General features: G+C 45.9%; 1 protein-coding gene across 6 annotated transcripts in view; it reads right to left on the bottom strand.

Moving 5' to 3' along the window:
* MAVS (mitochondrial antiviral signaling protein) overlaps positions 1 to 7,819 on the bottom strand; it is a 37,914-nt gene extending 30,095 nt beyond the window's left edge. For 5 of the 6 annotated variants that reach the window (XM_075190851.1, XM_075191158.1, XM_075191000.1 and 2 more), the window contains exon 1: positions 7,711 to 7,819. The gene's annotated coding sequence lies outside the window, so the exon portion shown is untranslated. Of the gene's footprint in view, positions 1 to 7,706 lie in introns of all 6 variants that reach the window. The other variant, XM_075190923.1, reaches the window with a different exon arrangement.
* Between the last annotated feature and the right edge of the window lie 3,509 nt (positions 7,820 to 11,328).

Genomic DNA, 11,328 nt, shown 5'->3' with positions numbered 1-11,328 from the left:
TAGTGCCATGTGTAGCAGGATGGAGAGTGCCATGTGCAGCAGGATGGAGAGTGCCATGTGTAGCAGGATGGAGAGTGCCATGTGCAGCAGGATGGAGAGTGCCAAGTGTAGCAGGATGGAGAGTGCCATGTGTAGCAGGATGGAGAGTGCCATGTGTAGCAGGACTGGAGAGTGCCATGTGTAGCAGGATGGAGAGTGCCATGTGCAGCAGGATGGAGAGTGCCATGTGTAGCAGGATGGAGAGTGCCATGTGCAGCAGGATGGAGAGTGCCATGTGTAGCAGGATGGAGAGTGCCATGTGTAGCAGGATGGAGAGTGCCATGTGTAGCAGGATGGAGAGTGCCATGTGCAGCAGGATGGAGAGTGCCATGTGTAGCAGGATGGAGAGTGCCATGTGTAGCAGGATGGAGAGTGCCATGTGCAGCAGGATGGAGAGTGCCATGTGTAGCAGGATGGAGAGTGCCATGTGTAGCAGGATGGAGAGTGCCATGTGTAGCAGGATGGAGAGTGCCATGTGTAGCAGGATGGAGAGTGCCATGGGTAGCAGGATGGAGAGTGCCATGTGTAGCAGGATGGAGAGTGCCATGTGTAGCAGGATGGAGAGTGCCATGTGTAGCAGGATGGAGAGTGCCATGTGCAGCAGGATGGAGAGTGCCATGGGTAGCAGGATGGAGAGTGCCATGTGCAGCAGGATGGAGAGTGCCATGGGTAGCAGGAGGGTGAGTGCCATGTGTAGCAGGATGGAGAGTGCCATGGGTAGCAGGATGGAGAGTGCCATGTGTAGCAGGAGGGTGAGTGCCATGGGTAGCAGGATGGAGAGTGCCATGTGTAGCAGGATGGAGAGTGCCATGTGTAGCAGGATGGAGAGTGCCATGGGTAGCAGGATGGAGAGTGCCATGTGTAGCAGGATGGAGAGTGCCATGTGTAGCAGGAGGGTGAGTGCCATGTGTAGCAGGAGGGTGAGTGCCATGTGTAGCAGAAGGGTGAGTGCCATGTGTAGCAGGATGGAGAGTGCCATGTGTAGCAGGAGGGTGAGTGCCATGTGTAGCAGGAGGGTGAGTGCCATGTGTAGCAGAAGGGTGAGTGCCATGTGTAGCAGGATGGAGAGTGCCATGTGTAGCAGGATGGAGAGTGCCATGTGTAGCAGGAGGGTGAGTGCCATGTGTAGCAGGAGGGTGAGTGCCATGTGTAGCAGAAGGGTGAGTGCCATGTGTAGCAGGATGGAGAGTGCCATGTGTAGCAGGAGGGTGAGTGCCATGTGTAGCAGAAGGGTGAGTGCCATGTGTAGCAGGATGGAGAGTGCCATGTGTAGCAGGAGGGTGAGTGCCATGTGTAGCAGAAGGGTGAGTGCCATGTGTAGCAGGATGGAGAGTGCCATGTGTAGCAGGAGGGTGAGTGCCATGTGTAGCAGGAGGGAGAGTGCCATGGGTAGCAGGATGGAGAGTGCCATGTGTAGCAGGATGGAGAGTGCCATGTGTAGCAGGATGGTGAGTGCCATGTGTAGCAGGATGGAGAGTGCCATGGGTAGCAGGATGGTGAGTGCCATGTGTAGCAGAAGGGAGAGTGCCATGTGTAGCAGGATGGTGAGTGCCATGTGTAGCAGGATGGAGAGTGCCATGGGTAGCAGGATGGAGAGTGCCATGTGTAGCAGGATGGAGAGTGCCATGTGTAGCAGGATGGAGAGTGCCATGTGTAGCAGGATGGAGAGTGCCATGTGTAGCAGGATGGTGAGTGCCATGTGTAGCAGGATGGAGAGTGCCATGTGTAGCAGGATGGAGAGTGCCATGTGTAGCAGGATGGAGAGTGCCATGTGTAGCAGGATGGAGAGTGCCATGTGTAGCAGGATGGAGAGTGCCATGTGCAGCAGGATGGAGAGTGCCATGTGTAGCAGGATGGTGAGTGCCATGTGCAGCAGGAGGGTGAGTGCCATGTGTAGCAGGATGGAGAGTGCCATGTGTAGCAGGATGGAGAGTGCCATGTGTAGCAGGATGGAGAGTGCCATGTGTAGCAGGATGGTGAGTGCCATGTGTAGCAGGATGGTGAGTGCCATGTGCAGCAGGATGGAGAGTGCCATGTGTAGCAGGAGGGAGAGTGCCATGGGTAGCAGGAGGGTGAGTGCCATGTGCAGCAGGATGGAGAGTGCCATGTGTAGCAGGATGGAGAGTGCCATGTGTAGCAGGAGGGAGAGTGCCATGTGCAGCAGGAGGGTGAGTGCCATGTGCAGCAGGAGGGTGAGTGCCATGTGCAGCAGGATGGAGAGTGCCATGTGTAGCAGGATGGTGAGTGCCATGTGTAGCAGGATGGAGAGTGCCATGTGTAGCAGGATGGAGAGTGCCATGTGTAGCAGGATGGAGAGTGCCATGTGTAGCAGGATGGAGAGTGCCATGTGTAGCAGGATGGTGAGTGCCATGTGTAGCAGGATGGTGAGTGCCATGTGCAGCAGGATGGAGAGTGCCATGTGTAGCAGGAGGGAGAGTGCCATGGGTAGCAGGAGGGTGAGTGCCATGTGCAGCAGGATGGAGAGTGCCATGTGTAGCAGGATGGAGAGTGCCATGTGTAGCAGGAGGGAGAGTGCCATGTGCAGCAGGAGGGTGAGTGCCATGTGCAGCAGGAGGGTGAGTGCCATGTGCAGCAGGATGGAGAGTGCCATGTGTAGCAGGATGGTGAGTGCCATGTGTAGCAGGATGGAGAGTGCCATGTGTAGCAGGATGGAGAGTGCCATGTGTAGCAGGATGGAGAGTGCCATGTGTAGCAGGATGGAGAGTGCCATGTGTAGCAGGATGGTGAGTGCCATGTGTAGCAGGATGGTGAGTGCCATGTGCAGCAGGATGGAGAGTGCCATGTGTAGCAGGAGGGAGAGTGCCATGTGCAGCAGGATGGTGAGTGCCATGTGCAGCAGGATGGAGAGTGCCATGTGTAGCAGGATGGAGAGTGCCATGTGTAGCAGGATGGAGAGTGCCATGTGTAGCAGGATGGAGAGTGCCATGGGTAGCAGGACGGCTGGACGCTGCAGTCAGGGGGGGTACTGTGAGCCAGCGTTCGACTACGAATATGTGATGGAGAAGTCCCTGACCACTGGGATGTGTGACAAGTATAAAAAAATCTGGAAGTGTTCCCCCAAATAGTTTAAAGCAGCTTTAACAGAGGGGATGAATCGATAGTATGATGTCAGTCCTGCTCCACCAAATAGGTGTGACCGTACTCCGGGAATCAGAGGTAGGGCTCCAGATGATAAGCAGCAGGGAATGGTGTTCACTGTCCAAAGCGCTGTCTGTTGAATATCGCAGAAGGTTTAAAACTGCGGACACAATATAGCAATGGTGGGACACACACACGCGCTCTGTAATAAGCAAAGCCGGCACAAGTCTCCAATACCAACTTGGAAGCCCTACCTCTGATTCCCAGAGTACGGTCACACCTATTTGGTGGAGCAGGACTGACATCTTACTATCGATTCATCTAGGGTAATCATTTGCATTTGTTTGCTAAAACCGGGTGGTACATATCGAGTTCTGCTGGGCAGAGATTCATCAGTCATTAAGGGCATTGACACTCTAAAGTTTATTTTCTTTGGAACGGCTCTTATTCTGACACCCACCGATTCACCTATATGGAGCTCCGTACTCTCTCAATTACCATCGTGTGCATTGAGCATTTTCAGGCACTGTGCTTCATTATCTAATGAGGAATTATTATATGATTGAATTTGGTTCATTCACCCAACACTTACAGACCTTATAGTGATTCAGCATCACTGATTTCATCCATGATTTATGACTGTTTATTACTGGTCTATCACATCGTGTTGGGCATATTAATACCAGCTGGTTCATGTTTTGTAAGGATGTAAATATATATTTTTGTTTGCATATTTTATATATGTTTTAATAAATTTGCCTTTTATCCTTATACAACCCAGGTTTGCATTTCTGAGAGTCCAGTGTCTTCTGCATCCAGCGCTGTTCTTTGGTTCTTGTTGTCATTTGGTATTTGAGGACCCACAGGTCTTACAGCTGCAGGTGCAGACACATTACCTCTCGTCTCACTTATTTCTTTGAAGATTCCTATTTCATCGCGCCAGGGTTGTTCGGTACATATTTTTTTCTTTTTGTAAAAGAGGGTCCCTGACGTAGGGAATGGTTCGAAAGAGCGTAGTGCGAGAACCTCTGGACCATGCCTACCGTCAGCCTGTGTATATGATTGGCTCCGCTGATGCTGTGTAATGACTGTCCCTACATCGTGAACTGTCAGAAATATTTTATTGCTGCAAAGTGTGTGCTGGAGCAGTTAAAGTGGTCATAGAGCCGTTATCTGCAACCGTTAAGCTCTTTTGTGCTGGAGGAGAAGAGGAGTTTAATAAAGTTTTAATCTGTTTTGAACTGAGATGTCCTGGTGCCCAATATTTCATTTGCACTGCACCACAGCACTGTACTAGAGTCTGCCCACATGTGACTGTGTTAAACACCAGTGTATTCGGGGGGAGGGGTCCTCTGGTATTGGTTGCCCATACCCACCAGCTAGCCGGGGCAGAAAGTACTGACTGTAATTTGCAATATGGCCTACAGAACGAGGGGGGCGGCGTATACACAAGGTTTTTCCTGCACCAGACAAAGAGTGGGAGCGCCATGGAAATTGTCTCGAGCAGGTCAGTGGATTGTGTAAAATCTGAACCTCTTAACTTAAGTGTCAGTTTGTGTAGGAACTATGCAATTCTTGTCTAAGCAATAAAAGTTTTTCTCTTTCAGGAAATAATTTCCCTGTAATGTTTGCATGAGGGAGAACTGTAACAAACTTAGGTGCTTATTAATTATTGGTGGCGATCAGGGCCGGATTAACCATAGGGCTAACTGGGCTACAGCCCAGGGGCCTCGGGCATCCAGGGGGCCCTTGAAAGTGCTCAGCAGCAGTATTGATCGGTCGGGGGCGGGGGCGCCCCCTGGCGCGATCAGTGCTGCTGAGCACTTTCACTGCGGTCCTTCCCCGGCGCGCTGTAGTCTCCTTACTGAGGAGATCTCGTGAGTCTCACTCTCACGAGATCTCCTCAGTAAAGAGTGTACAGCGCACCAGGGAAGGAGTAGGGAGAAGGAGGTAAGTGCCGGGGGGGAATGGAGGCCCCTTTAGCCCAGGGGCCTCCATTCCCTTAATCCGGCCCTGGTGGCGATAAATCTTATTTACAAAGCTGTGTTTCCTAAACAGGCCCCCAAGGCACAATTTCCATAACTGTCCCTCCAGGATTTCCTCCCAGTGTCTGTGGGGAAGAAATCTTTCAGGAGTGGGAAAGACAAACATACAATACAATTAAGCTGTGCAACTATTTTATGAATGTAAACCAAAAGATCGTATTCTAAACAACCTTTTCATTGAACCGTTCATACAAATACGGGACAGTCTACATATGAAGCAATTTATATGTGCAGATTGTGCATCGAAAAATCTGATTGTTCTATCTGCCCACACACAGCGATATAAATAAGTATTAAGGGATCAAAGTTGTCCAATTGCTGATTTTTAAGAGTAGTTTGTGTTCTTTCAGATCCTTTATGCACCAGACTCATAGTGACAATTGCAAAATCTCACTGATTATAATCACATTGCAAAGAAAAATCATTGTATGTGAGTGAAACTTCAAAGATAATTTCATATTTCCATCCCAGTGAATTTTATGAACCGATTAATTAAACCGATGACGTTAGAGAAAGACACTTTCACATAATTGCTCCTGGTTCTTGTGATGCAATTTCCTCTTTTAACTCCTTATTTTCTGTTCCACATTATAGAAAATGTTCCAAACTTTTTTTTGCCAAATGACTGTTCATTTCCCCATTTAGTTTGCACCACAAGAAACAAAACATTTTGGACAAAATCTGAAAATGTCATTCACAGTTTAGAAATCGAAACTAGGATTCTAAATTACTTAATAATTTGAAACAAGAAATATTCATATGAGGGAGAATTGAAACTAACGTAGGGGCTTATTTATCCTTGAAAGCTCCATGGCGGCCATGAGTCTGATTTTTTTTTTCATCACCGCGATAAATCACCACAAGTATATATAGGAAACACTGATTATGAGGTCTATTTATGACCCATCGTAATTTTTCTCACGTTAGATATCATTCCTTACTGCATTGATAACAATTGATATAACGTGTCTATTTATTAACCTTATTCAGCTGGAACCACAGCTCCGATAGGAGAGATATTTGTAGAATATACAAATATTGATAGATAGAATCATCATCATCATCAGCAGTTTATATAGCGCCACTAATTCCGCAGCGCTGTACAGAGAACTCACTCACATCAGTCCCTGCCCCATTGGAACTTACAGTCTAAATTCCTTAACATATACACACACACAGACACAGACAGAGAGAGAGACAGACCAAGGTCAAGTTGATAGGAGCCAAATAACCTACTAGTATGTTTTTGGAGTGTGGGAGGAAACCGGAGCACCTGGAGGAAACCCACGCAAACACGGGGAGAACATACAAACTCCACACAGATAAGGTCATGGTTGGGAATTGAACTCATGACCCCAGTGCTGTGAGGCAGAAGTGCTAACCACTAGGCCACTGTGCTGCCCCACTGTGTTGGGGAGGAGCACGAAGCCTGCCGGGGAGGGGTCCAAATATCCCTCTCCTGTGATACCCTCCCCATAGGATAGAACAGCTAACGCCATCTTCAGATCTTCCGTCATCTATGGTTACTGGATTTGCGAATGATGAGGCTGTGACCTCCGATAATTGCTGCAGTCTTACAATCATACATAGCCTCGTTACTGCAGTTTTCGGGGGATTTTAACCTCTTCGGAGGTTGATAAAGGGCTTCCATACTAACAGATGTGTGTTGCCTAGTTGGTTGAGACAGAGTTGCAGCGAGTAGAGACCGTTGGCTTCTTGTTGGGAGACGCATTCTGCACATCAGCGTAGACTCTCTATAGGTTGACGCGGTCCAAGACGATTGTTGCCTAGTAATAAGCCGCTTACAACGCCTGTATAGGGCATTCATGGAACCGTGACATAACAAAGATGGAAAAAGGCGCAACTAATATTATTCACCTATAATTAATTACACTCCTATCAATTATTATTAGCTACTATCTTTATTAATAATGCGTCCAACAGTCTTCCTAGTTTGTCTCCGGTACAGTGACACTATTCATGGCTCATTAAATCAGTTTAAAAAATCTACTAAATGACATTAAAAAAATGATCCTGTATTTCAACACGCCTGAGCGTGAATCCCCCTATGTGACCCTGTCTGTTCTCGGAACTTTGTATATAATGGATTCTACACTTTAATGAATTCTTCTGGATAAACACCTCTACTGCTTTACATTTCTAACACCATCAATCCTGTAACTTATTACCTGTGTTTAATGCAGCTATGAACAGTAATCTGGATTTTATGACCATTTATAAGCCGAAATACTGCCACGGTGCATGCTTAACGCAAGGATAAATAACTTTATAACAACAAGTCTGGTGTCGTTTTGTGGCTATTTAGAAATATGATAACTAAAGAGCCAGAGCAAGGTATAACATATAATACAGATATTTACACTCTACACACTATAAAATGGCATTGTTCTATTTATAATCTAACCTACATATATGGTGAGTGACTGTACAACACATACAAAGCATTGCGGCTAGTTCTAGTGTACGTGGGAAATCAAATCTGCAACAAATGGGATTATGCACCTACTTGTTCCTGGGTCTCTATTTCCAAACAGGGCAGCTTTGTAGCTATGTGTTTGTGTCCTCTTGCAATTGTGTGTCTGATACTTCCTGGTTGAGTTCCTGTACAGGCTGCTCACAGACACCCACATACGGGCAACCGATTGGGCCATTCGCCATACAGGACCTGCCCTCAGCAATGCATTGGTTACTGTCAGCCTTCCTTGTGTTAACTCTATCCTAGCCTTTACGTTGCATTACACTGCACTTATCTGTGCACTCCAGCAGAGCTTTGTGTTATATTTTACATGTATCACATATACATGTGTTTCTGCTTCTTTTTTTGGGCAATCCACCTCCTCCTCCATGGTCTGCAGACCTCCCCACACTAACATACTTATCTACTGACATCATGTGGTGCAAACGCTCAGCATATTAATCTATCCATGCTAAAGATTTAAAGAGATCCTGGGCCTGATTCATTAAGGATCTTAACTTGAGAAACTTCTTATTTCAGTCTCCTGGACAAAACCATGTTACAATGCAAGGGGTGCAAATTAGTATTCTGTTTTGCACATAAGTTAAATACTGACTGTTTTTCATGTAACACACAAATACTTGATAGCTTATTTGTACACTGAAATTTAAAGTTGATATTTGTGTGCTACATGAAAAAACAGTCAGTATTTAACTTATGTGCAAAACAGAAAACTAATTTGCACCCCTTGCATTGTAACATGGTTTTGTCCAGGAGACTGAAATAAGAAGTGTCTCAAGTTAAGATCCTTAAAGAATCAGGCCCCATGTCTTAAGGCTCTGCGTTTCCTTTTTATTATTTCAATACATAGGCGCCTATTTACTGACAATTGCACTTTTGTGCCATTAATTATCACCTGTCATTGCAGCGATGACAGATGAATTAACAGGGCAATTTACTTCTGAAGTCGTGTCCGATAGGAGGCTGTTCCTGCCATGACTTTTCTCTAAAGTCAACTCCGGGTCCTGAACCAAAGTCTTGACTGTCCATGCACGAGCTAGGGTCGCACACACGCAGAGGTCATGTGCGTAATTTAAAAGCAGTGGAGATCAGGAATGCTGCCGTAGAGGGATCCTTTGATGCTCTCCGCATAGGATTGATGCGGTAATTTACCTAATGCAGGCGATAATACCGATATCTCCTGTGTTAGGCTTTTGTTAAGTAGTACATTTACTAGGGATGTGCACCGGCCACTTTTGGTGTCTCGTGTTTTGTGTTTTGGATTCGGATTTGCTTGAGGTTTTGGGTTCGGATTTGTTTCGCAAAACACCTGACGAAAGGTTTTGGTTCGGATTTAAGGTTTTGGATTCGGATTTATTTTGAAAAAAACATAAAAAGTGCTAAAAAACATTTTATTTTATATTTTTTCACTCCTACGCTATTATTAACCTCAATAACATTCAATAACAATCATTTCCACTAATTTCCAGTCTATTCTGAACACCTCACAATATTGTTTTTAGGCCAAAAGGTTGCACCGAGGTAGCTTGAGGACATAATGCCAAAAAAAGAGGTACAAGATGGAATTGTTCTGGGCCCTCCCTCCCACCCCTCGCGAGATTCGACGCGAGACTTGGACGACAGAGCCTCGTTTTCATTTTTTTGCCCGCCGGAAATATCCGAACAGTGCTCGGATCCCGTTCGGATCCGCACTGTTCGGGTGGGCTCAGATTAGCGGAATCCGAGCCCGCTCATCTCTAACATTTACTATTTAACCCCCCATAGTTCCTTATGATTTAAAGTTGTACTTAAGTTGGTCCTATAGACTGTAAGCTTGCAAGCAGGGCCCTCTTACCTCTATTCTGTCTGATACTACCCAGTCTTGTTTTATTACTGCGTTTGTTCCCAATTGTAACACGCTACGGAATATGTTGGAGCTATATAAATAAATGATATTAATAATAATAAGTGCATTGGCGTGGTGTCATTTTGTGCTATTTGCAATATTAGCACTGTGCATTCGCACAACTTGCACCTGTGTTTTGAGCCGCACTTATCATGTGGCCTTTTGCGCATTAAGAAGCGGATCAGAGGCGTTCACGTGCACGTGGGGTGCCGTAGGATGCAAGTCAAGCATGCCCCTTTGAGATGCGTCTAATTTTGTGTTGCACATATTTTTTAAATATGTTCCTTAGTGAGCGTAAAGTCTGCGTCTACAGACCATGGGTGCAGTTTGCAAGTTGTTAGTGATGGTTGGCATATATATGTGCCAGGCATATGTATACGCTAGATTTAAGGTTGACTGTATCCTAACAGGCATGTGTGACTGAATCACTTATAAATAACTTATGGTATAAATTATTTTAATAATTGCAAATGTACTTATTTTTGATATTGTGTGTATTTTGGTAAAGGAGATATCTTTATTTCTGAAACCAGTGGAGGAAATTCAGTTTTGTTTTAATTTTGCTAGAGGAAATGCATTATTTCTGAGGTATATACCTGATGCAAGAAGCATTTGTTGAGGAAGTCTTTTGTGTATTTTGGTGTGGGTAAATGACTTGTTTGGGATTTTGTAACTTTTCTTTGGGAATGTGTATGCTGCAACTGTCTGAAGAAAGGACCCATGTTAATCTCATGTTAATTAGACCTTTTTGATGTGTGAGGGTCCAGCACCTGAAGGCACAGGAAGGTTTAATTGCTGTTAGATTTCTTGTGCCTAAAACAAGATGCAGGAAATCACAGCAAGTTTTAGGATATCACAGATAAGTGTAAATATTGTTAGCTTTGCATTGCATATAAATCCATGTTTGAGTAAACACATTGCATACTGATTCTAAAAATAGCTTAGACCTCCGGGGGCTGGCTTACCCTGTGAGGCTGTGTCCGAAACTGTATAAAAAAGCACTGTTTCGTGTTGGAAATTTTTCTTCTTGTTTCATCTGACCTGCTCGCTGGTACCAAATAAACATCACTTGCTTCAAAGACCTGCTTGGAAATTTGTCTATCCGTGTGATCTACAGATTAGACCCAACTCTAATCCTTTACCGACTGTTCTAAGATTTTGACCCAGCTTTCCAGTACCACCCCTCTGCCCGCTACCCTGCAGCTCTGGCCAGTGTGATAGGCCAGGATCCATCCACAGCAACCCTGATCCATAAGACGAGGTCAGGAGTACCAGCCCAGGTACACCAGTAACGGGGTACGCTAGCAGCGTCAATTACCCAGAAGAAACCCGGTACTGGATGCCAGTAAGGAGTCCAGTGGGGGCAGCTTTTGTAAGCCCCTCCTACTGCGGTGAGAGAGCGCATTTGGGATAACGAAAGGGAACGGTGGCAAAGAAAGCCTAGCCGGTTCCCAGCAACAACAGACAGGGTGGCATAGGCGGTCCATCCTGTCACAGCATGTAACGCAAAATACAATTGAGGAAAGTGTGCAGCCACATTTGTGCATATACACAAATCGGCATCTTTTACGATCAACATTAAATCACTCCCTATGGAGTTAGCAAAAAAAATTAGGTGCTCCGCCATGATTTTGCTCACTTGGGAGAGCGCATCTTATCGAGCGCTCTCTTTGTGCACTTGGCTGCTTCCCGAGGTACCTTCCACCAGGACAGCTCGAATTGGCTTTCTTTGTACCACACTGTTGCTATAAACGAGAATCGTC

This window comes from Mixophyes fleayi, chromosome 1 (genome assembly GCF_038048845.1).
Source record: "Mixophyes fleayi isolate aMixFle1 chromosome 1, aMixFle1.hap1, whole genome shotgun sequence".
NCBI classification, from domain to species: domain Eukaryota; kingdom Metazoa; phylum Chordata; class Amphibia; order Anura; family Limnodynastidae; genus Mixophyes; species Mixophyes fleayi.
Note: the sequence above shows the minus strand (reverse complement) of the source record. Positions and strands in the feature narration are given on the sequence as shown.